Source organism: Nomascus leucogenys, chromosome 16, assembly GCF_006542625.1.
Source record: "Nomascus leucogenys isolate Asia chromosome 16, Asia_NLE_v1, whole genome shotgun sequence".
Taxonomy (NCBI): Eukaryota; Metazoa; Chordata; class Mammalia; order Primates; family Hylobatidae; genus Nomascus; species Nomascus leucogenys.
In genome coordinates this window covers 21,594,677-21,615,409 of record NC_044396.1, presented here as the reverse complement: position 1 = coordinate 21,615,409, position 20,733 = coordinate 21,594,677, and the positions used below count along the sequence as shown (strand labels likewise).

At 41.7% G+C, this 20,733-nt stretch overlaps 1 protein-coding gene across 3 annotated transcripts in view; it reads left to right on the top strand.

Moving 5' to 3' along the window:
- The first annotated feature begins 8,076 nt into the window (after nucleotides 1-8,076).
- WWP1 (WW domain containing E3 ubiquitin protein ligase 1) overlaps nucleotides 8,077-20,733 on the top strand; it is a 122,570-nt gene continuing 109,913 nt past the window's right edge. For 2 of the 3 annotated variants that reach the window (XM_030794874.1, XM_030794875.1), the window contains exon 1: nucleotides 8,267-8,460. The gene's annotated coding sequence lies outside the window, so the exon portion shown is untranslated. Of the gene's footprint in view, nucleotides 8,461-20,733 lie in introns of all 3 variants that reach the window. The other variant, XM_030794873.1, reaches the window with a different exon arrangement.

Sequence of the window (20,733 nt, the reverse complement as noted above, 5' to 3'; positions counted from 1 at the left end):
AATTTGGAAAATTTACACTTCCCAATTTTAAGACTTTCTAAAGTTATAGTAATCAAGACAGTGTGATATTTGTGTAAGGATAGACATATGGTTCAATGGAAGGAATAGAGAGTGCAGAAATAGACATAGAGTTTTCACAAAAGTTCCAAAGTAATTCAATGGGGAAAGGATTGTCTTTTCAACAAATGCTATTGAAACAACCATATATCCATTTAGAAAAAAAAAGAGCATTGACTCTTTCCTCTCACCATATGCAAAAATTATTTCGAAATAGATTATAGACCCAAATGTAAAAGCTAAAGGTATAAACTTTAAGAAAAAAAGTATTAACAAATCTTCACTGTCTTAAAGTAAGTAAAATTTCTTAAATATGTCACAAAATGATGTGAACTTCATCAAAATAAAAACATAGACTTTTCAAAACACATTGTTAAGAAAATGAAAATGCAAGTATATTTGTTGTATAAAAATTTCTCTAAAACCTAGTGGCTGAAAACAATAATACAGATTTATTATTTGTCACAGTTTTTGCAGATCTGGAATATATGTATTTCTTGGCTGGCTACTTCTGGCATAGAGTGTTACATGAGCCTGCAGTCATCTGAAGACTTGAGAGGGATTGGAAGATCCATTTCCAAGGTGCCACATATGGCTAGCAAATTGCTGCTGTCCATTTATCAACAGGCCTCAGTTCCTGTCTGAGGCAAGACAGCAAGGCAAGATCCTTGCTAAAGGACTGTCCTTCTCTAGAGCAAGAGTAACCCAAGGGGGCAAGGTGGGAGCTGCAATATCTTTTATGATGTTGTCTCAGAAGACATGTACTATCACTTCTACAATTTTCTCTCAGTCACACAGGTCAGTCAATAGGGGAAAGTACTGTATAACAGTGTATGCATACCAGGAGTCCAGAAGCAATGGGGTCCATCTTGGAGGTTGACTGCCATAGCAAGCCATAATCTGGGAGAAAATATTCACAACACCAATATCTGACAACAGATAGTATAAAAGACAGAATATACACACCCCAGTAATAAGAGGAAAAAAACAATTTGAAGTAGACAAAAGGTTTGAACAGATACGTCTGTTCAAATACACACATGCCCCTTAAGGACAGGAAAAGATACTCAACATGATTAGTTATTAGGAAAATGCAAATTTAAATACAATAATTGAAAATTAGGCGCCGGGCGCGGTGGCTCACGCTTGTGATCCCAGCACTTTGGGAGGCCGAGGCGGGCGGATCACGAGGTCAGGAGATCAAGACCACGGTGAAACCCCGTCTCTACTAAAAATACAAAAAATTAGCCGGGCGTGGTGGCGGGCGCCTGTAGTCCCAGCTACTCGGAGAGGCTGAGGCAGGAGAATGGCGTGAACCAGGGAGGCGGAGCTTGCAGTGAGCCGAGATTGCGCCACTGCACTCCAGCCTGGGCGACAGAGCGAGACTCCGTCTCAAAAAAAAAAAAAAAAAAAAAAGAAAATTAGGATTACCAAGCATTGGAGAAGAAATGAAACAACTGGAACTCTCATATATTGCTGGTGGAAATGGAAATAGTACAACCACTTTGGAAAACAGTTTGGCAATTTATCATAAAGTTAGATATATGACCGTATGACCTAGCTGTTTTACTCTTAGGTATTATTTACCCAAGAAACATGAAAGCATACTTCCACACAAGGTCTTTTAACCAAATGTTCATAGAATCTTTATTCATAGTAGCCAAAAACTGGAAACAAACCAATTATCGATGAATAGGACAAAAAATAAACAAATTGTAACAAATCCATACAAGGGATCACTACTCCACTAGAAAAGAAGAAATAACTACTGCACAGAATATTATAAATGAATCTCTAAAATATGCTGAGCTGAAACCACAAACAAGAGAGTATATACTGGATGATACCACTTATATCAAATTCTTGAAAACGTGGGCCTAGGTGCAGTGGCTCCCACCTGTAATCCCAGCACTTTGGGAGGCTGAGGCAGAAGGATTGCCTGAGGCCAGGAGTTTGAGACAAACCTGGGCAACACGGCAAGACCCCATCTCAACAAAAAGTTAAAGAATTAGCTGGGCCCTGTGGCACATGCCTGTAGTTCCAGTTTCTCGAGGGGCTGAAGCAGGAGGATCCCTTGAGCCCAGGAGATTGAAGCTGCCGTGAGCTGTGTTCATGCCATGGCACTCCAGTCTGGGTGACAGATTAAGACCCTGTCTCAAAAATAAAAAACAAAATTACGTAAAAAGTAGAATTACTCTACAGTGGCAGAATGCAAACAAGTAGTCACCTAGGACCAGAAGTAGTTGGGGGGAGGAAGGGCTTGAGAATACTTTTTGCTGTGTTGGAAATGTTCTGTATCATGATTGTGGTAATAGTTACACTGGTGTATTCATTTGTTAAAATTTATCGAACGGTACCATTTAAATGAGGTTAGTCTGGTGTATATAAACAATACCTCATTCAGGTTAATTAAAAAAGAGTATCGCAAAAATAAAAATAAAAAGGCTAGGCAAGGTGGCTCATACCTGCAATCCCAGTGTTTTGGGAGGCCAAGGCAGGAAGGCCTGAAGTTCAAGAGCAGCCTGGGCAAAATAGTGAGACCCTGTGTCTATAAAAATATTTTAAAAATAAAAACAAAGAGTATCACTAAAGACCAGGTGTGGTGGCTCATGCCTGTAATCCCAGCACTTTGGGAGGCCAAGGTGGGCAGATCACCTGAGGTCAGGAGTTCAAGAGCAGCCTGGCCAACTTGGTGAAACCCTGTCTCTACTAAAAATATTTTTTAAAAAAGACTATCACGAGAAATAATTTCCTTCATAAGATATAACTGCTTTAAGTTATATCTTATGGGGTGGGAACCCCTTATGATGGATATACCTGATTACTTTGTTTGGTACTTATAGGAAGGTAAATAGGAGAGAGGACCATCAGAAGAGGAGAGGACTGCCTCATGTTGATATCACTCCTTCAAAAGAGTTCTTAAGGAAGTACAGATTGTCCTAAGGGGCACTGCTCTCTATGCTATCTGAGTTTTGAGCTTTGACTAGCAGGGGAGCATGAGAATGAGGAGAATACTAAAGAGGGTTAAGCAACAAGCACTTGGGTGATAGGATCATTTGTACACCAAGCCTCAGTGACACGCAATTTACACACGCAACAAACCTGCACAGGTATTCCCTGAACCTAAAATAAAAGTAGAAAAAGAAAAAAAGAAACAAGTGAAGCAGCATTCAAATGAGTAATAGAAATGAAGCAAACCCCACCTCTTTCACAAGTACAGGTGAAATAGGAAACTTTCAAGGTGCAAGGGAAAATAGATTGGGGCAGTTTCTCAGCTTCAGCATTAATGCCATTTGAACCTGATCATTCTTTGTTTTTTGAGTGGGGTGATGGGGCTGTCTTGGGCACTGTAGGATGTTTAGCACCATCTGTCGCATCTATCCACTAGATGCCAATGGAACATCCAACCTACCCCCGTGAAAAATGTCGTGAGCCACTGCCAAAATCCCCTGGGATACAAAATGGTCCCAAGTTGAGAACAATAGGATTAGTGTATTTGTTATCTATTTCTGGATAGATATAAATTATCTCCCAAATTTAGTGACTTAAAACAATAAACACTTATTTTACAGCTATAGTTGCTATGGGTTAAGCATTTGAGAGTAATTGAATTGGGTGGTTCTGGTTCAAGGTCTTTGATGAGGCTGCAGTCAAGATGCAATCAACTGAAGGCTTGACTTAGGCCAAAGGATCCACTTCAAAGATGTTTCACTCACATGGTGATGGCAGCAGGTCTCAGACTCTGGTGGTTGTTGGCAGGATGTCTCGGTTCCTTGCCATGTGGGTCTCTACACAGGGCAGCTTCTTGTGTCTTTGCCATATGGCAACTGAGAATGATCTGAAAGAGAGTGGGAGAGGCTCCATGATGCCTTTTTATGGCCTGGTCTTGGAAGTGACACACTGTCACTTTTGTTATATCTATTAACAACAAGTCACTAAGTACAGCCTACATTCATTTTGGAAGAGAATTAGGCCTCACTGGTTTATTTTTTAAATTTTAATTATTATTATTTTTTTGAGAGGGAGTCTTGCTCTGTTGCCTAGGATGGAGTGAAGTGGTGCCATCTTGGCTCACTGCAACCTCTGCCTCCTGGTTTTTTGTTTTTATTGTTTTTGAGACAGAGTCTTGCTCTCACTCTGTCACCCAGGCTGGAGTGCAGTCATGATGCACTCATGACTCACTGCAGCCTTGACTTCCTGGGCTCAAGTGACCCTCCCACCTCAGCCTCCAGAGTAGCTGGGATTACAGGTGCACACCACCATGCCCAGCTAATTTTCTGATTTTTGGTAGAGATGAGGTCTCACTACGTTGTCCAGACTGGTCTCAAACTCCTGGGCTCAAGCAATCTTCTCACTTTGGCCTCCCAAAGTCCTGGGATTACAGGCATGAACCACTGCGCCTGGCTAGGCTTCACTTTTTGAGGGCAGAAGTATCAACATACTTGTAGACATATTTTATTAAGAAATTTAAAAAAAATTATTGTTAAAAATTTAATACAGACAGGGTGTATTAGTCTGTTCTCATGCTGCTAATAGAGACATACCCGAGACTGGGTAACTTTTCAAGGAAAGAGATTTAATTGACTCATAGTTCAGCATGGCTGGGGAGGCCTCAGGAAACTTACAATCATGGCAGAAGGGGAGGCAAGCACATCCTTCTTCACATGGTGGCAGCAAGGAGAACTGCTGAGCAAAAGGGGGAAAAGCCCCTTATAAAACCATCAGATCTTGTGAGAACTCACTCACTATCACCAGAATAGCAGGAGAGTAACCGCCCCCATGATTAAATCACCTGACGCTGGGTCCCTCCCACAATACCTGGATATTATAGGAACTACAATTCAAGACGAGATTAGGGTTGGGGATGGTGGCTCATGCCTGTAATCACAGCACTTTAGGAGATTGAGGCAGGAGGGTCACTTGAGATCAGGAGTTCGAGATCAGCCTGGCCAACATGGTGAAACCCCGTCTCTGCTAAAAATTAAAAAAAAAATTAGCCAGGTGTGGTAGCATGTGCCTGTAATCCCAACTACTCAGGAGGCTGAGGCAAGAGAATCACTTGAACCCAGGAGTGGAGGTTGCAGTGAGCCAAGATCACACCACAGCACTCCAGCCTGGACGACAGAGCAATACTCCATCTCAAAAAAAAAAAAAAAAAAAAAAAAAAAAAAAAAAAAGATGAGATTTGCGTGGGGACACAGCCAAACTATATCACAGGGTTTGTATGTTGGTCAGGCTGGTATCAAACTCCTGGCCTTAAGTGATTCACCTGCTTTGGGGTCTCAAAGTGTTGGGATTACAGGTGTGAGCCACAGCGCCCGGCCTGTAGACCTATTTTAAAACCACTACAGTTAGAGAACAATTTTTTAAACAAGTGGTTTGGGGGAATACCATGAGCTATTTTTAAAAGAATAAAAGATCATCATTGCAAAATAAATCCAAGAAAATTATTTAATGAAAAAAGTAAAATAGTCAAACAAGTAGAAAAAAGTAAAGACAGATGAATTATATGATCTCAGGATGGGAAAGATGTATGAAGTAAAAAATAATGGAAGAATACAAAAATGGAAAAGATCAATAGTTTTACAAAGGATTAATATCCACATTGCGTGAAGCACCCTTTTGTGAAATACCTCAGTAAGAAAATGGACAAAGGACAAACAATAAGCTACCATACAGACACATATGAAAACATACCATGATGATTTGGGCACATGGAAGAAGGACAATCACATACTGTCATGTAGTGCTGTGGGAAAATCGATAACCATTATGACAATCATTTCTTGATTATGTACCATGCTCATGTGTTACGTAGCTCTATGCGTGTTATTTATAGCAATTTATATATATTTTTTACTACAACATGTGGAAGCACTATACTAATTTTCTAGTTGAGATACAATTAGATTAAGCAATTGGCCAAATCTCTCAGCTCATAGGTGACAGGAGGGTCAGGTTATCCATTAGGCACAGTAGACACAGTGACTCAGGCTTATAACACTTTCGGGGGCCCACAAAAAAGGTTTTAATTTCTTTTAAAATCAGAAGGCAAAAAATTGAATGTTTAGGTCAAACAAAATATTTTAATGTATAATGTTACTATCTTTGTCTTCATACCAATTCAGCAATAAAATATATTTTGTAGTATTATTTTATGAAAGATGAGGCCCACACAGGTACAAGCACCTAGGGCCTGTGAAAGTCAAAATGTGGCACTGGGTGGCAGAGCTGTGTTTTGATGCTGGGCGAGGTGATACCTGAGCCTATGCTCTTTCTGGAAGGTAGTTGACAATATGTTTCAAAAGGGCTAAACTTGTTCATACTTTTTTATTATTTTTAATAATTTATCTAATACAGTTAATAAGGACCTGAACAATGGTTATGGAATACTATTTATAATATTGTTCATTTGAAACCAGATAGTCAATAACAAAAGGCTGGTTCAATATTGGGTGTCAGCTTGGGGACTAGGCGAGTACTAAGAGCTTCTGAACAGGGGAGGAAACTGAGCAATGAGGGGAGCTGAAAGTGAGACACAGAGCAGGAAGCAGGAGGCCTGCATGCATTCTGGAGAAGGAGTCCAGATCCCTGCTGGGGAATACCTAAGGAATTTCTGAGGACGTGTTTGTAAGCACATTATTGCATCTATTTAAAGGGACCGGACAGCAAATCAAAAAGATGAAGAAAATCTTAGTACATGTTTAAAGCAGAGATCAGTGGGCACATATGGGGCACTGTGAGGAGCTTTTCATAACAGGAGAGAGAGAGCATGTGAGCATCAAAGGAACCTTGAATATCACGTTAATCTTTGTCAGGAGAGCTCCGAAAAGCCCTTAAAAAAGATTTTAAGCAGTGGAGCGACACAGATGTATATTTTCGAATGATCTTTGGGGATATAATGTGCACCAAATTCAAGTGTGAAGCCAGAGGACAAGAACTAATGCATGGAGATAGGCGGGAATGTGCATTGTTCAGTCAAGAGATACTTGTTGAATTCTGTACACACTCATGAAGTGTTGGCGCTATTTTTGGTATACAGTTCTTTCAAAAAGCTCAGTTAAAATGGAAGGGGAAGGAGAACCAGAGGTTTTAAAATCAAGGGAAAATTTAAGACCTAATCTTAAAACGTGATTATGCTGAAGAGTTGCAGGCAGTGGAGAGGGTGAAGTTAAAGATGTGCCAAGAACCGCCCACAGTGGGGAGCAGGCAGTGGAGAGGGGCAGGGACATCTAGCCTCCGAGATAGAAGGAAAACTAGTAAGTCTGGGTGTGGACGTAGATATAATCTATGGGGGTTGGTCAGGTGGTTGGGCAAAAGCTGTAGAAATCCATGCCTGAAGGCTTCTGCTTCTCTGAAGTAGAAACCGGGTCACCTGGTAAGTAATGTGGTCCCACTGACTTCTATTTGCACATTGGCCTTTCTTCGAAAAGCAATACACATAACCAACAGCCCTTTTCTAAACCAGTTGACTTTTCTGTAAAATGCAGACAGTAGACGCTACTTTATCAGATTGTTGTGTGCGTTAATTGTGCTGACACGTGTACTTGGTCAGTAAGTATGTGCTTTATCACTGGGCTGATGTGAGTGAGGACTAGGTGGTGGGGCTTCCACAGATGAACGTTTTGATTAATAAAAAATGGACTGAAAGTCTTCGGATATGACCAACGGCTAAATGCAATTATTTACTCTTGCAATGGGTTCGAAGTCAGTCAGCTAGGTCAAGAAGTATTATGCATGTATGAAGCTCAGCCTACTTTTGCCCCCGGACCTTAAGAAGTCTTGCTCCGGAATCAGCCGCCGACCGGAAAGTCAAATTAGCAGCGCCCAGCACGAGCTTAGAGCAGCCTCTTCCCAAATCTCAGCGGTGGCCCCGCCCCTTCCACAGGTTCAGGCCCCGCCCATCTCTGCTATTGGCTGTCCCTTCCTCTCCGCTCGACCGCTCGGAAGACCCGGAGGAGCGGAGTTTTCGTAAGCCAGCATCCGAGCGCCCTTGCTGCGCATGCTCGGGGGAGGCGGATTCCGAGTCCGGAGTTGGAGGCTTTGGGCGGCCGCGGCATAGCGCGCGGTGCCGGGGCCGGCGGGGAGGCGCGCGCTCGGGGCGCGGCGCCGGCGACGCGGCCACGCGGCGCGCTCCCGAGGAAGGGAGGTGTGGGGTCGGCTGGGGGTGGTGCGTGGCCGGGGTGGGGGTGGGGGGAGGGTCGGGTGTCGGCGAGCTCCGCGTGCGGGTTCCGAGTGGCTGCTGGCGGCCTGGGCTGCCGGGGCCGACGCCTGGGTGGCTGCCGCCGCCGCGCCTGCTGCGAGATGGCGATCTTGGGCGCGGAAGGGTGAGGGCGCCCGCCGCAGGAGGAGGTGCCGCTGCCGTGGCCGCCTGGCTGCCGGGAGCCGACAGCTTCGCGCCGGGTAAGGACGGCGCGGCGCGGGGCTGGGGGTGCGAGCGGGCAGGGCGGGAGGGGGCACGGGCCCGGAGCCTTGGCTGTGGTGCTGGGCGCCCGGCGCCGTCCGCCCCCGGGCTGGACCCTCCTAGGAGCCGTCGGGGGACGGTCCGCCCTACCTTGGCTACCTTCTCTAGCCCGGGAGTCGGGAGTTTTCTGGGGTGGGGTCACGGGTCTTGCCCGGAGTTCGCCCTGGCACAGGCCTGTGCCAGTGATCCTGGAGCGGAGCGAAGTGTTTCCGTGACTCTGCAGCCGCAGTTCTTAGGCTTCCTTAGCCTTCTCTTCGCCTTCTCCACCTTTCCCTAACACCTCCCTCCAAACACAAATATATGGACTCATTGCCCGTTGACCTGACTTTCACCCCGATTTCAGCGTTGCAAACCAAGGACTCCAGCCTTGGAACGTCTTTTTCTGACATGTTTTTATCACTCCCCGTTCTTCACCGACTCTGCAGCTCCCCATCCCCCGCCCCCCAGCGCAACCCCCACCTCCACCTTTTGTGACCTGGTAGGTTCCAGTGACCTTGCAGATTTTACCAGTCCTTATCTTGTCTGTGACTTACAGACTCTCCTTTCATCTTCGTGTTCTTTTTTAAAAAAATTTAATTTTGTAGTTTGCTCCTTACCTTTACTACCTTTAAATGATTAGTCTTGTTCACAGTCCTTTCTTTGCTCTGCCGATTTGGAGTTTTCTTTGCTCTGGTAAATATATGAAACCTTCATTACCAAAGAAGAGTAGTGTCTCTTATAATTTTGACATTTTTACTCTTTCAGAATAAAATATTTTCCAGGGGCTTGATTTTGCCTTCTTTTTCTATTTGATAAGTTTAACAATTTTTTTGTGTGTGTGCGTGTAGGTTAATGTGGAACAAGATTTTGTGTTTCTGCTTTAAAATGTTACTGGTAATAGTAGTGGGAAAAAAAATCATATCCAAAGTTATCTTTGTTTTCCCCATTTGGTGTTTTTACCTGAAATACTTGGTTTACAGTTACCTGCATTTTTTTTTTTTTAACAAGAGTTCATGTTTATGTGTAAATCCACTTTACCTGTCTCACCAAATCTGTGTGTATTATACAAGCAAAATGCACCTTTTAAAAAAGAAAAGTCATTCTTTTATTGTGGGTGACTTGTTTTTAGCCATCAAGTAGTAAATTAGCTGCGACTAGAAATGATCATTTTTCATAAATGGTTAGTATTTTAAAAAATGGAAAGTGTAGTAGCCAAGTGTTGGGAGCTACTCAGATTGAGAATTGTAAGTATGTGGAATAGTTCTTTGGGACATAGCTTATTAACATTTTCAGATAGTTCTTACCTTAAAATGTGAAACTGCTGGTAAGATCTACATCAGGGTTTTGAAAAGCAATAATTATGAGCTACCGGCATAATACAGGATGTCACAGATAAAGTTTCTGCCTTCAAAGAGATGGTAATCTTTGCTGTTTACCCCACGGTGGCTGAAATTTCCTTTACTTCCTTGTACAGTTGTTAAGCATTTACTGCATAATTGTGGGAGGTATTTTGGAAAATACAAAGATGAACCGATTAGCAATTTCTGCCTTCACACTAATTAGGTAGATAGTGCTATACACAAATGCCCTATTTGTCTTTTAATATATACGTTTCATACATGGTACCAAAATCCTCTCAGAAGTCAACTTCAAAGAGAGTAGAGCTCAGATCTTACTTGGCAAGGTAGGGATAAGAGGGTTAGTTTGTAGAGCTTCTGGCTTCTGAAATCGTGGTTTTGAAGGACGATTATGACTTTGGATAGGCAGGAAAGGTAATCCAAGCAGAGAGGTATCTCTAAGAGAGCACAGAGTTCCTGTTTGGGAAAAGGCACGTAATTATGTTTGGGTGGAACATAAACTTATTTGTACCAGGATAAAGGGTGATAAAACTTGAAGTAAAAATTTGGACCAGTTTGTGGGTTGTTTTTAATGCCAGACTTATGACCTTGGATTTACTAGGTGGTGGGACACATGATTTTGAGTTGGGAGTGAAACAATTTGAACACTTTGTTTCAGAAGGATTAGTGGGATAGAGGCCTGTAGTGTGAATTGAGGTAGGGAGAGCCTGGAGGTAGAAAGACCTCCCAGTTGTAGTCATGGGTAGTGAGGATCTGAGCTGTGGTGCACGCAAATGGAAAGGAAGAAAGGAAGTCGAATAGCCAAAATTTGATGAGAGGGCAAATGAAGAAAGTAAAAATAACTGATTCTGATCCATGTTGGTTGGGAGAACAGTGGTACCATTTTGAGCAAGATCATGAAGCTTTACCCTCAGCATATGTGTGCTAATTTACAACTTTTTGGGGATTACTAATTCTTGGTAAAATGCTGGCCTGGAAAATTTCCATATGCGCCTATGCTTTGTGGATATAATTTTAGGGGAGTCCATGGACCACCTGAAGGTCATCCATAACACTCATCTCAGAATTACTTGGAGCTTTTTTAATTTTCGAGGCAGGATTTCTTTTCACTCCTGTCCCTCTGGCTGGAGTGCAGTGGCGCCTTCTAGGCTCATTGCAACCTCCGCCTCCCAGGCCGAAGAGATTCTTCTGCCTCAGTCTCCCGAGTAGCTTGAACTACAGGTGCTTGCCACCACACCCAGCTAATTTTTGTATTTTTTTGTAGAGATGGGGTCTCACTATTTTGCCCAGGCTCGTGTTGAACTCCTGAGCTCAAGTGATCAGCTTGCCTTGGCCTCCCTAAGTGCTGGGATTACAGCGTAAGCCACCGTGCCGGGCCTACTGGGAGCTTTTTAAAACAGTAGAACCTTCAGGTTCTTCTGTGTACTGATAAGAACTCTTACTGTAGATATATGCTGTATATATACAGAGACACAATATTACATTTGTGTTGTGGTTGACAGTTTACAGAGAATTTTGACTAATGTTATTTGCTATTATATTACAGAATAAACTAGCCCTGGAGTTTAAATGATTTGCCTGAAGCATCATTCAGCTGGTGGGTAAAGTGGAATTAGGAGATTGTTGACAATGATGGTTTTCTTTCATGTATGAAGATAATGTAATGGCTTTACCATCAATTAAATATAGTTACTGCCTTTAAGTGACCTTGTCAGTAAGACTAGATGATCCCACAAGATTCCTTCTAGTTTTTAACATTTTGTGATTCTGGAGTCCTAGACTTTCATCAGAGTATCTACCCTCCTTGTTTAATATGTGCATGAGAGCTGGTGAGTCTGAGGGATGAACTGGGTAGAGAATAGCAGTTAGCAATATCAGATCATTCATTTGGATTGTTACTTTCTTTGCATGTCTCACTTTGGGCTGGGGAGTAGGGAGGAGAGAGGTGATGTAAGTGAAATAAGAAACTTTAAGAACTTTATCGGGAGGCTGAGGCAGGAGAATGGTGTGAACCCGGGAGGCGGAGCTTGTAGTGAGCCGAGATTGCGCCACTGCACTCCAGCCTGGGCGACAGAGCGAGACTGTCTCAGAAAAAAAAAAAGAACTTTATCTTCTCTATTCATTTATACCTTCAGAATACTCTTTTCTTTCAGGAAGGCTTTATCAAATAAAAATGGAGACTTTACAGTGTAAATGAAGATTCCTACTCAATTTTTTTTGGGTGGATTAAGTAGCTAGCTAGTACAGTTAAAGCGTAGTGTGATTGGTAAACAGTTGACCTTTCTGCACCTATAAGATTATCTCCCTGGTAATAGGTACTCATAGCATGTTATTACATGTTAATAAACTTTGATTTCATAATTATTAGAAAGACTGGGTTGTTTTTTACTCTTTGTATAAAAATATGATGCAATTATAATGAGCATTGGAAAATCCAATAAATTGCCCTTTTATAGTGGTATCCAAGGAACTAGTTACTAATACTTAATGGAGGAAAAATGATAAAAACATACATAGATGAATTTTATTGTTTTTGCTGGCATTAAGAATTGTACTATACCTTATGTTAGTATAGCATTTCACATTTGTAAATAATAACTATATTTATCATTTGGTTCTCATGACAACCGATAAGTAGGTGTGTTAGGAAGTAATAATTGCTTTATATTTTATTTTATTTTATTTATTTATTTTTGAGACAGGATCTTGCTCTGTTGCCCAGGCTAGAGTTCAGTGGCACAGTCATGGCTAAACTGCAGCCTCGACCTCAGCCTCCCAAGTACTTGGGACGACATGTGTATGTCATGACACCCAGCTACATTTTTAAAATTTTTTATAGAGATGGAGTCTTGCTGTGTTTCCCCAGGCTGGCCTCGAACTCCTGGACTCGTGGCCCTCCCACCATGGCCTTCCAAAGTGCTGGAATTACAGGTGTGAGCCACCGCTTCTGGCCAATTATTGCTTTTTAGATGAATATGCTGAGGCTAAAAAAAAAGTTTAAAAATTTAAATTTCCAAAGTATGTGGCTAGTTAGTGGCCACAATTAGAACTACAACTAAAACTCTTATTTTTGTTCCTATGTCAGTATTCTTTTCCCACCAGACTTCTTACTCTTCATGTACAATGGAACATTCGTTAAGAGCTGTATGTGAAGGATTTGAATTTACCTGTTTGGAATGTGTTAAACGTTTGTACCGTGTAGAGGTAAACTTGTCAGTTTTTTCCTTTGTGTTAAAATGGTAATCTCACTGCAGTGGCTATTGGTAGGTGATATTTAAATTTGTAAGCATTGTACCACAGAATAGTTATTCTCCTGTCAAGGATAAAGCAAAAGTTGATTTCTTATCTGGAAAATTACATTGGTGAAATGTAGATATTTATTTTATTTTGAAAATTTTGAATTTAATTCTGTTGCTTTTACAGATGAAGTTTGTATTTCCCTTTTATAAAAGCTTAGTCTTTGAAAATTTACATTTTTTGAGGATATAAATCAGGATCTGATTTCCAAAATATATATAGATTGGGTATCCCTAATTCAAAGTTTGAAATGCTCCAAAATGGGAAACTTTGAGCCACCTACATTACTCAACAGAAACATTCACTGGAGTATTTCAGATTTTGGATATTTGGATTAGGGATACTCAACCTATATCATGATATTTTATTATTTTTGGTATTAGATCATAAGCTCTACCATTGAAAAAAACCCAAAGATATTAAAAAGCCCTCCTTAATGGACACGTCAATTCATACATTTATTTAAACAACTTTTTTAGGGAATGTATAATGTAAAACCATATGTCAGATGGTTTTTTTTTTTTTTTTTTTTTTTGAGACAGAGTCTTGCTCTGTCGCCCAGGCTGGAGTGCAGTGGCGCAATCTCGGCTCACTGCAAGCTCCGCCTCCTGGGTTCACGCCATTCTCCTGCCTCAGCCTCTCCGAGTAGCTGGGACTACAGGCGCCCGCCACCACGCCCAGCTAATTTTTTGTATTTTTAGTAGAGACGGGGTTTCACTGTGGTCTCGATCTCTTGACCTCGTGATCCGCCTGCCTTGGCCTCCCAAAGTGCTGGGATTACAAGCGTGAGCCACCGCGCCCGGCCCAGATGGTTTTTAAGTTATAAGGAAGAGTAGCATTTGTTGATTTAGTCTTGACATTTCCTTTTTTTTTTTTTTTTTGAGACAGAGTTTCCCTTTTGCTGCCCCTGGAGTGCAATGGCACGATCTTGGCTCACTGCAGCTTCCGCCTCCCGGGTTCAAGAGATTCTCCTGCCTCAGCCTCCCAAGTAGCTGGGATTACAGGCATGCACCACCACACCTGGCTAATTTTGTATATTTAGTAGAGACGGGGTTTCTCCATGTTGGTCAGGCTGGTCTTGAACTCCCGACCACAGGTGATCTGCCCGCCTCGGCCTCCCAAAGTACTGGGATTACAGGAGTGAGCCACCACGCCCGGCCTAGTCTTGACATTTCTTAAACCTACAGTTCACTCACAGCACATACTGGTGTACCTACTATGTGCCAGACATATTTCTAGGTGCTGGGAGTACAGTGTTGAGATGACAGATACGAAGCCTTTCCTCTTGGAACCTGGAGTTTAGTGGAATCACTAACATTAACAAGGGCATAGGACTTCATCTTCTCAGGTTGTAATTTTGCAGAGTGTAATTAATTATACCTCTCCTTTTTCTGGGGTTTGAACAAATTATGCAGAACACATAAGGAACCAGGTGAGTGTTGTTTCAGTTCTGTACTGCTGTGTAGCAAACAGCCCTAAACCAAGTGACTTAAAACAACCATTTTCTTTGTTACAGTTTTGCTTTCCTGGGTTGGGCTCAGTTGGACAGGTTTTGCTGGTGATCACTCTAATAATGGCTGCTTTTCTCTCCATGTAGCCTTTCCAGCAGAGTTACTGGCCTTACCTGGTAGCTGATGGCTTAGGGCTCACAAGAGTACAAAACAGAAGCAACCAGATCTTTTTTTTTTTGAGAGGGAATCTCACTGTCACCCAGGCTGGAGTGCAGTGGCTCAATCTCGGCCCACTGCAACCTCTACCTCCCAGGTTCAAGTGATTCTCCTGCCTCAGCTTCCCGAGTAGCTGGGATTACAGGCATGCACACCACCATGCCCAGCTAATTTTTGTATTTTAGTAGAGACGGGGTTTCACCATGTTGGCCGGGCTGGTCTGGAACTCCTGAGCTCAGGTGATCTGTCCACCTTGGCCTCCCAAAGTGCTGGAATTACAGGTGTGAGCCACCGTGCCTGGTCTGCAACCAGATCTTCTTAAGGTTTAGGCTTTTAAGGGACACAGTATCATTTCTGCCTCGTTATACTGGTTAAAGCAAGTCACAAATCTAGCCCAGGTTCAAGGGTACAAATGTGTGAATCCATTTGGGGCCACCAGTGTAACAGATTACCATAAATTTTATTTAAGTATAACATCAGCTTTATTATACCAAAACAGGACTTCCGGAAAACTGTTTTGGAAGCTGAAGCTTAGGCAGCTTACTACTTTCTGCAAATCTGGATTTTGAGTCTGAGCATGCCACAGGGAAAGCTGAGTCTAAAAAGTGCAAATGACAGCACATCTGGCCTACTACGTAGATGGGAATAGCTAGCACTCTCCTTGGTTGGAAAAGAAGAGAACATTTGTGGCCTCTGAGGTTTTTCCTAGTATGCCACCATAATGGGGCAGGATTGACTTGCTTTCTACTTGAAGGCAGTGGGATCTAACAAAGTACAGGACCCAAGAGTCCATGCTGCTCGGAAGTAGTGATTTACCCCATCTCGTGAATTGGAACAGACAGCATCCCATGCAGAAAATGGGCCGCAGATGGGCAGAGATTGATTCCGTCTGCGCTTGTGATTGGATTTGAGACCTAAGGGAGCAGGGTTTCTTGACTGTCACTCTGGCCTTGACCAGAGTGAGCAACATGTCCCCCCGCGCTCCCAGCCCCAATGGCATTTTCTGTTTGCAATGTCTTGAAAAAGCTTGGGATAAGCTACTCTTCCTTGGAGAGGTGTCATTGTAGTGGAGAGAATTCACTTTCCTTCTAGAGACTGGAATGGTAATCCTCTCTTATGGAAATACAATGAATAAGGTGCTGCTTCTCCTTTCCAAGAACAGGTAGATTCATTGATTGCTATTTTGGTTTTTCTCGCTTTATCACTTAACCTTATCCACTATCGCTTTATTTTAGTCTTAGCAGTATTTTTTGTTTGTTTTTAGTTCAAGTTGGCTGCTAAGTAATGCCATGGTTAAAGGTAAAATGAAGAAAATGGGTGTTTAGTTTTTATTACATTGTAGCTTCTGAGTGGAGTACTGAATGCATCTCATTTTAAGAATTTAGGTTATTAGTGCATAGCTGTGAAGCATTTTTGAAGCATTTCATGTACACTAAAAAACGGGCCCCTACATCCTAATGCAAATCTCTTTGCAAATTTCTGAAAATAGTACATTGGCTGTTGCGGGGAGGAGTTTGGTAATTGGATGTACTGAGAAACATGATTTATAGAAATAGGAAAGGCCAGGGCACAAAGAAGGGCATGGATAGAGTTACGTGAAGGTGCTTCTTGATGGCACTCCTCCCTACCCTAAATTACTTGGGTAGTTAAAAAATATCCTAGCATTAACAGAATGTAGGTATGATAGCCTTTTAGGAAACAAGGAAAACAAGTTTTTTTTGATAGCTGTTCGGTATACTCATAAATCTGATTGACTGGGCTGGGTGGAAGCCGACTGTTGAGTCCTGACTTGAAATTAGGATACTGTGGTTACACATTAGCCCCAACTTGCCAAGATGTCCTACTTTTTATCTGTGTTTACTTAGACTGGGGAGGAGAATTAGTTAAATGAACCTGTTTTGTATAAAGTAGGATATTCTTTACCTTAGAAGTAAACAAACTAGATTGCTCTTCTCTTTTTAAGTTTTTAACAATAGAGGCACTTTTGGTATACAGGTTAAGAGACACAGTTTAAAGTCAGGCAGACCTGACTTCTGGTAGTATTGCTTAATGGCAGGATTGCCTCAGTTGCTTATTTTGTAAAATGTAAAGAATACTATCCTTAATGGATTACTGTAAGGATTAATTGAAATAATGTTTATAAAGCAGAAACATGGTGGCTAGAACATAGGCCCTTAAATCATGTTTATTGCTCGTAATTCAGCATTATGAAGTTGAAAATTCAAACAAGTATTCACTTTACTGTGAGCTACTCATTTCTCAAAGACAGTTCTAGCTTTGTTTTGGCATGGGCAGAGCTCCTTATCAAATTTCCACCCCCCGCTTTTTTTTTGAGACGGGGACTCCGGCAGCCCTGCCTCCCAGGCTAGAGAGCAATAGTGTGATCATGGTTCATAGCAGCGTTGACCTTGGGGGCTCAAGCAATCCTCCCACCTCAGCCCTACAAGTAGCTGGGACTACAGTTACGCACTAACATCTCAGCTAATTTTTTTTTTTTTTTTTTAGTAGAGATGTTGCCCAAGCTGGTCTTGAATTCCTGGGCTCAAGTGATCCCCTCTACCTTGACCTCCCATAGTGCTGGGATTTACAAGCATGAGCCACCACGCCTGGCCAAATAAATAAACAAAAAAAAAGTTGCTAAAAGGGTAAGCATGAAATCTGGGATACTGACTTAACACGGCTGGCCAGTATATCAGCTAGTGATGGTTTTGCTGTGCAGCCTGGGAACAAGAAATCATTAACACCATCATTAGATGAAATATAGTATAGACCAGTGTTTGTCAAAGTGCAATCCTTGTATAACAGTCGTCTGGGATGCTTATTAAACATGTTGATTCTTGAGTATCCTTTGAGATTTCTCATATGGTCCTTGAGAGTGGAGCTTAGGAATCTTCATTTTTTACAAATATCTCGAGAGATTTTATGCACATTAGTTTGAGAACTGTTGGTAGAAACTGAGTTGGTTATTTGGGGTCCAGTGTGCTCTGTCAGAGTTCATTTTTCTAGCTAGCTAGCTAAAGTATTCCTTTTTTTTTTTTTTTGAGAAAAGGTCTTGTTCTGTCACCCAAGGCTAGAGTGCAGTGGCAAGATCATGGCTCACTGCAACCTTAACCAACCTCCTGGGCTCAAACGATCCTCCCACCTTAGCCTCCCTAGTAGTTGGGAGTACAGGTGTGTGCCGTGACACCTAGCTAATTTTTTATTTTTATTTATTTATTTATTTATTTAATTTAATTTTTTAAGACAGAGTCTTACTGTCACCCAGGCTTGAGTGCAGTGGTGCGATCTCGGCTCACTGCAACCTCTGCCTCCCAGGTTCAAACGATTCTTGTGCCTCATCCTCCCAAGTAGCTGGGATTACAGGTGCATGCCACCACGCCCAGCTAATTTTTGTATTTTTAGTAGAGACGGGATTTTACCATGTTGGCCAGGCTGGTCTCGGAACTCCTGGCCTCAAGTGATTCACCCGTCTTGGCCTCCCAAAGTTCTGGGATTGATTACAGCCATGAGCCACCGTGCCCTGCCTAATTTTTTATTTTTTGTAGAGATGGGGGGTCTTACCTCATTTCCCAGGCTGGTCTTGAACTCCTGGACTCAAGTGATCCTCTCACCTTGCCCTCTCTCCCAAAGTGCTGGGATTAAAGTTATAAGCCACCATGCCCAGCCCTCAGGTATTCTTTAAGTACACATGTATAATGTAAATACAAAGAGAGCTTAACATCTGAGCCTTCTAGACGTTTAAAACAGTCTAAGATAATTGCCAAGGACTTGATCCAAACAAACTCTAGAAACTTGATACAGGGTGATTACAGTGAGGAGTAGGCAAGAGAAATGATACTGCAAAGAGATGTCCATTAGGCTTCCATGTTCAAAACATTTCCTTCGTACTTCTTTCTACAAAAGCAGAAATTATTTTGAGTGAAGCTAATTCTTTTTTAAAAATGCCTACTAAAAGTTAAGCTAGAAGTTATGATTCATTATTAAATAGTCTGATTGCTCTTCACTTAGCTAAGGTAAGCCACTTAAAAATAGAGATTTTTTTCTGAAATGTGTCAAATTTAGAATTTGGTCTTTCGACTAGAAAGTAGGTTGGTTGGGGGCATGATGTGTCTCTTATAGGGAAAAGCCTTTGCTTAGGGTAAGGGCGTTGATTTGGAAAGTCATGAGAAAAGGTTTGAATTTTGAATTAAAGAAACAAAACAAATTTCAAGCTAATCTCTAACTGTTATTTAGGGCTACAGTGATGAAACCTACGGGCTACCTCACTCAAACCCTCCTCAGTCTTGTGACCAGCAGGACCCAAAATCTGATCCTGTCATCAGAAGAGTAGATCTTTTTTCCTGGAAAAACTTAAAAATATGGTTGAAATAAACATAGGTTGCTATGTTAGTAATTTTGTGGTCAAAAATATGCCAAACCCATGATTTTTTTTTTCTCAATTTGAGTAGAAAGGATTAGTTGGCATTTCTTTTTGAGGAGCCTATTGTTTTGTTTTTGTTTTTTTCTTCTGAGACGGAGTCTCACTCTGTTGCCCAGGCTGGAGTGCAGTGGCGCAGTCTCAGCTCACTGCAACCTCCGCCTCCTGGGTTCAAGCAATTCTCCTGCCTCAGCCTCCCAAGTAGCTGGGATTATAGGTACCTGACACCCGCTGGCTAATTTTTGTAGAGATGGGGGTTTCACCATGTTGGCCAGGCTGTTCTCGATCTCCTGACCTCAAGTGATCCGTCTGCCTTGGCCTCCAGAGTGCTGGGATTACAGGCTTGAGCCAAGGCACCTGGCCATGAGAAGCCTATTGTATTTGTGTTTGTTTTCACTGTGTCTTTGAGCCCTTTCTTTCGAGGAAAAACAATAGCCATCTCTTTTTGTCTATGCCCTGTGAAATACTGTGTCGATGTTTACAAGTGAATACTGAACAGAAGGTATATATTATACTTGGGAATACCATTTTTCTAGGTTAAAAATTTTGGTAATTGTAACTTGTTTTAAAACTTTCTTTGTGATTTAATTTTTCCATTAACGTATTGGCTATTTAGAGCTCGGGCCTTAAATAAAGTAAGACAAACCTAGATTTGAGTTTTGGCACCTATGGGCTGAATGCTACTGTTTAAGTTAACTTCAGTTTAAGCCCTAGTTTTATCATATGTAAAGTGAGAATAATATACCCAATTCATGGGTTTCTTGTGTGACTTAAACCTGGCACTTAGTTTTCAGTACATATTCACTAGGCTGGTTCTATAATACCTTCTCATTGATGTCAGATCTGTTTCAGAATTTTCTTGAATTTTGGAAAGGTAATCCATTCCATATACTGTTAAATAAAACCACAGTGAAGTCTAGGGCAATGCCTGTAGTTTGGCAAATGCTTGTGTGTGGACAAGTAAGGTTAATAAATAGCCACACATCAGGTCAGGTTTTGTTGCTAAACGAACTTACAGCTTTTTTTTTAGCTTTTTGCATTTTGTATCTGTGGATAAAAGATTGTGTCCCTGTATTTTGGATTCTAATACTTTCTTCTAAGAATGAGGAATATCTGATGAAAATTTATCCTTTACGGCATGCTTTAAACTGCTTAGCAAGAGTATTTGTAAATAGTGAATTAACATTGTGTATCTATTATGTGAATAACTTGAAAATATCTTGAAATTGTGTATTTATAACAAAATGTGGCAGTACTGTATTCCTTTCAAGTTCTTAAAGGTAATTTCTAATCCTTACTGCAGGTGTGTGAGGGGCTTTCTTTACCTACTTTTCTCTATATTGTTGTGGAAATACGGAAGAAAAATATTGAGAGTTTCTGTGCCTTAGAGTAATTGAGAGTGTGGTTAGAGTGGTGGTGATCAGGGTGGGATGGGGTTAGGAAATTAACTACTTACTATTGGGCGCCTTCGTATTCCTGATTCTAGAAAGAGTT